The sequence below is a fragment of the Artemia franciscana genome, chromosome 17, assembly GCF_032884065.1.
Source record: "Artemia franciscana chromosome 17, ASM3288406v1, whole genome shotgun sequence".
In the NCBI taxonomy this organism is placed as follows: domain Eukaryota; kingdom Metazoa; phylum Arthropoda; class Branchiopoda; order Anostraca; family Artemiidae; genus Artemia; species Artemia franciscana.
In genome coordinates, this window is record NC_088879.1 from 4,637,857 (window position 1) to 4,643,856 (window position 6,000).

A 6,000-nucleotide genomic window follows, 5' to 3' on the forward strand; every position below is an offset into this window, starting at 1 on the left:
GTAGTAATAATGAAATAAATTGGGCAAACAGTGAAACTCCAGTTATTAAATTGGGCTCCACATCATCTTTTGTTGTTCCTGTGGAGGCTCTCAAGCGTAATAGCCAACAAATTAACAGCCCAGATGACCATCTAATGGTATAATTTATGAAGGAGTTGCATTATCGATAGCAAAAAGATGGCGAAATGTATCTCGGTTGAAAAGGTTTTCATGTAATCTATTATGGGTGCGTGTATCCTTGGGTAGTAACTCGTTTGTTTTTTGTTCAGTGAATCTACCGCCAAAAATTAACACTTTTGATGATGAAAATAACCTGGGAGATATTAGAAAATGATATGGAACGTTTTTCAGAACAGTTTCCGCCCGAATATTTTATTTTTCTAGGGGGTTTTGACAGATGTAGAGGGGAGGACGAAAGAGCTCGTTAAGAGGAGGTGGATCTCACACTGGAACAAGTGAATGGAGTTTACATGATTGAGCCGTTGACAATGAGGAGGATGAGTAAAGATCGTAACCGAAGAAAGAATAATTTGGGTAAAAAATTATTTGATTTTTGTGGTAAACAGAGTCTGGTTACTTTGCATGAAAGTACAGGGGAGGATAAATGAGTGGGGTCTTTTACATATGTTTTGAGTGGACATCCAAGTGTTATATATTATGGGGTTGTTAGCCCGAGGCTTTTTTCTTGCTGTGCGGATTTTGAGTTGATGGCGCTGGCTGGGTCGGATAACATGCCTATTAGGATTGAATTAAGAGGGGAAGGATGGGATGGGAGCTGGAATAAAAAATTGGGGTTAAAGGAATTATGGGTAATGAGTTTGGACGTAAGGAAGACTTAAGGTTTGATAATGATAATTAGGAGAAGTTGAAATAGGTACTAGTTGAAGATAGAGGGCTGGTCTCATTATTCAGAAGAGCGAGAAAATGTCAAGGGAAGGGTATAAAGCAGGTTCTATTCAATTTTTGACGGGGATTTTGTATAAAGAGGAAGTAAGGTTGTATGTAGGATAAAAAAAGGTGGGAGTACTGGCTTTATGATTTTTTTTTTACAAGGAATGTGAGGAAAAGAAGAAGGAGGTTTCAGAAATTATTAGATTTCTTAAGGCTAGTAGTAAGTTGATCTTGAAAAAAAGTTGCAAGTTCTTAGGGACAAGCGAAGGGGATATAAAAGGCTACTTAAGTGGAAAAAGAGATGTTTGGAAGAGGAAGAGAACCAAAAATACGAAAAAATTTAGTGTGAATGATGCAAAGGAGTTCTGGAGTTTAGTTAGAAAATTTATGGAAAGAATGTTGACTGATTCAGTTACTCACGCCGATACCTGGCCAGAATACTTAGTAAAGGATTTGCACCAAAGGGAGGAAGAGATATTTGAAAAAGAGACTGATAGTTTTGGAGACAACCGATATGGAGTCGGATTCAGACGACACTTAACTACTAGAGCCGGGTGGACAGGGAGAAATATAGAGGAATACAGCACCAGATATCGATATAGTACCAACTAGGCTGTTGAAATGATCAAGGGCGTGGATATTGCCACCACTTGCATCGGTATTTTCTGCAATTCTAAGTAAACCTCTTTGGATGCAAAACATGGAGATATTGGTTATGATTCCAATATTCAAGAAATGAGAAAGAAACCTTTACAAGAACCACAGGAAAAAGTCTAGGAAGTTGTATTAGTAAGCTATTTTTTAGAGTGCTGTCTAAAAGGATTTTTCATATTCTACACCTGAGTTAAGTTTTTTCAGTAATTTTGGAAGTTTTCACATGTGGTAAGACTTAGCTGGCAACGCTAGCTTGCATCTTTGAATAAGAATTTTAGGGTCTATTCCATAAGTTGGAATAGGTTTAATATTCAATCTAACTCATATAGCAAGCTTATGAAAATAAACACTACTGCTACTTGCAGCAGGACCAGCCATTTCCCCCTCACCTGGCACCGCAAATTCAGATGTTAAATGGGAATTTGTTTAACGGTAAGCGGCCTAGACTCAACACGCCTGAGGTTGCAGTCAAATAACTCAACCCATCCCAAGCCAAAGGATTGAAGGTACTAGAACTGAAAAAACCCTCCTGGAAAACGAATATTAACCAGATCAGACCCCTTTGGACTATAGCCTCTATTATACACAATTTTGAACTTCGACTAACACACAATTTTTTTTCTTGTTTCTTGGTATCCCAAAATGAGGTCAAATTTCAGTCCTTTTTTTAAAATTTATATTTCAAATTCTATGGGTTTCATCGGAGTGAATAAGAGCTTTTCTGAAGTTATCAAAATTTTAAAAGTTTTGTTCCGCCAAATTTTAAATCTTTCTGCTGATTTCTTTTTTCCATAAATTTAACATCCGTATAACACTCCTATAAAATGACAATCATCCCTGAATAATACTCAAGAGGGACGAAAAATCATCTCAAAATTCACCATATTCAAGGACATTGCAGTATATACCAAGTTTAGCGCAAAGATATTCGGCCATGGAAATACGAAAAGCGTTAAATGAAAAATCGGTCGAAACGGAGTTATATATCGATCCAACTAAAATCAGGCACGTCCAATCGATTGGTTTAATCAAAATGCATATAAACTCTTTTGTTCTTGAGTTACTTTCGATTTACAATCAACTCAAAATCTTTTATGACCAAATTTTTACAAGTTTTGCAGACCAAAAGCGTTAAGTACAGGTCTCTCCCAGAGTCAAAAGTATAACGTCTTTTGAACAATTGACGGTTTAAAAGGTATTTTATATTTTTTTGCTAATCTTTAACATTTTGGAAAATATCATAAAATATCTTTTGAAGGATGATCAAAGTTCTTCTTCAATAATTTTATTAGGTTCTTAAAAATTTCCTCTACGCTTAGGCATAGGCCTAAATACTAAAAAAAACGCCCCAAGGGTTTTTTGGGTTAGGATGCTCTTCCTTACACTAGAAGCTGTCGTCAATGCAAAAGTACTGTATACACAATTATTTCATGTAGAAATTTAATGCCCGAAAACGATGTATTTTCGCGAAAGAAAAGACACAATTTTAAAGATCAGAACAGGCGTAAATCGAATCATCTAAGCTTACAATCTTAAAAAAACAGACTACATTGAATGAAGAAATCCAGCACAAAAAGAAACAGATAAGCCCATAAATATGAATTGCAAAACTTTCATTTAACTCCCCCAACGGTTTTTCACAGTTCTCTGACGGAATTTCAACATATTTAAAAGAATGAATTACTCTAGTCATTTTATAATTAGTATTCCTTCGCCATTAGTAAGCATATAGATACGGTAAACCCTGGCATTGGGGTTTTTCGACAAGCAAGATCGCCTTTCCAACTTTTATCAGGTTCACTCTATATATAAAAAAGGCCTAGTTAATTTTTCTTAAGTTTAGCATTAATCCGCAATTATAAAATGATTGGCCCAGAAATAGGTCTGTCGAAACCGTTTTTAAAACATAACCACGAAACATGTTTTCCTTTATGGCATCCCCTTCTTAAAAGGGGTTGTTTGAAGTTGTAACTATACAGCAGTTGTTCGTGTATAATAAGTGATCTACATTGATTGTTTTGACAAACGTCGTTATGTATTTTTTTTAATTTTCTCTATCCTGTACTCCGTCCTTATGAACTATCCCTAGCTCTACGAACAACCAGTAGTTTGCAAGAATACAAAGAAACAATATTTTATTGATTCGATTTATATTAAAATATTGGAAAAAAATGATCTTGAATGTTGAGTCAGGAAGGGGTTCCAGGGCAGAAGCAGAGGCCAAATAATTGAACAGCTTCAATGAGCAGTAAATTCGTTAGCTGAAGGATGAGTAAAAACGAAAATTGATTAGAAAAATATTTTACGGCGGAAAAATTGAATAGAATTTTTTTTTTACTTTTTCTTTTAGTAAAATATGAAAAGGAGAGAGAAAGAAAAATACACGCGAATTTTACTGAGATTCTATTTAGCTTGAGGTGGATTGTCTTCTTCTTATGTCTTTTCACGGGGGTAAAGTAAGGTAACATATATTGGTACTATTTGGGGGATGTGTTGTACTAGTACCATTTTGCTGAGTATAGTTGAATGTTCTGAAAATTATCTCTCTGAGAATGACAACCCACCCAACCCCCAGCGCAAAGTATGTAAGTTATTTTCTTAGGGTAAATAAGGTTTTATGGAAAGTGTAGTCATATAAACTCTGACACGGGCTCATTGAATTGAAAATCAAATTTTCTACTTCCTTTTTTACGAGTCAAAGTGATCAGGAGCAGCCCCCCCCCCTAATCATATTTTTCAAAAATGTAAATGGTAAAAATCAATTGTTCAATAAAGGTCCAAAGATCATACAATAAGGCATTTGGGGTGGACTAAATACCCCTCCCCGGAGTCTGGGGGTAAGGGTTTTAAGTTCTGCCCTGGTAGCATATAATGTTCTAATGGAAGGGGTAGTCGTGTTGACTTTAGAAGAGGCTATATAATTTGAACCCCCCTCTCCCCTAGAGTCTGGGGATAAGAGTTGAAAGTTATTCCCGGGGAGCATATAATATTTCAATGGAAGGATGGCCGTGTTGACTTTAGAAGAGGCCAATTTAATTTGAAATGTATAATTCTAGTTCCCTTTTAGGAGTAAAAATGACGGAGACCTAGCCCCACGCCCTGACATAATCTTTTCCCAAAACATATTCAATTACAAATGCGAGATAGCCATATTGTCACCAACAGTCGTAAAATCATATAACAACGTCTTTAGGGTGAACACAATAACCCTGAGCCTGTAGGCAAGGATTGTAAGTTATGCCTCGGGGCATATAAGATTCTAATGGAACGATTGGTCGCAATAAGTTTTGAATCGCAAGGAACACATTTGATAGGAAACCCAAAGTCTTAGTGCCCTTTTTAAGAGTAACAAATGAATGGAGGGCAATCAACCCCTCCTCAAGCCAATCATTCCCGAAGACATACCCGATCGATATTTTAAGAGATTTATTTTTTTCAAACTTGTTGAAAAGTCCAGTAATCATGTCTTTGGGGAAGTCAACCTTATCACAGTCCTCAGGACAAGGGGTGTAAGATAGGCACAGTTTACTGAGTCAGTTTACACATAGTGTTTACTATGTTTACTGTGTTTACACACAGTGTATTTTATTGAGGTATGAATGTTTGAACTTTTATTTCCAAGAAGACGAGTGACATTCAGCTTAGCCTTTCAAGAAATGTGGGGGGAAGTGTTGAACAAAATCAAAACATGTTATGTGATATAAGGATTGTCAAAAGGGTGTAAGACAAAGGCAATATATGCACACTACTTCTAATACTACTACTGTTACTGCTGCATTTACAACTACTAATACTACTTCTACTTCTGTTCATACTACTTACAAGGCTAAGCAAACTAAGAAAAAAATTTTAAGATACAGGTTATCAAAAAGACACATCAGCAATGTCATAGCAATTGCTAATTGTATTAAGTTGAAACTTCCAGGACTTGATGAGAGGGATGTTTAACTGATCAAAAGGCAATATGTTAACACTATTCCTAATATTATCATAACTACTACTGTGACTTCTATTACAGCTATGCCTAAGGTAATGTAGGTGAAATTTTCAAGGAATTTTAAGGGGGAGACGAAGTGCATCACAACACGCAGTCTGTGTAACAGCAATATCTTAGGAACAGTGTATGCGTGAAGTGGAAACTAACATGGTTGTTGTGAGGGATATTGAACTAACCAAGACAATATTTTCGCCCTAATGCTACTGCTTTAAAAATTACTACTACTATTGCTACTATTATTACTACTTCTATTACTAGCACTGCTACTAAAGCTTAGGCTACTTCTATCACTGCTTCTACTGCTAATAAAGCTAAGGATATTAAGGTGAAAAATTTGAAATACATAGAAACTAAATAGAACCGATTCGGAACACATTTAGCCCACACAGGTTGTCAAGCGGACACATCTGAACTGTTTTAGGAACGGTTAATGGTATTAAGCTGATACTTTAGCATGT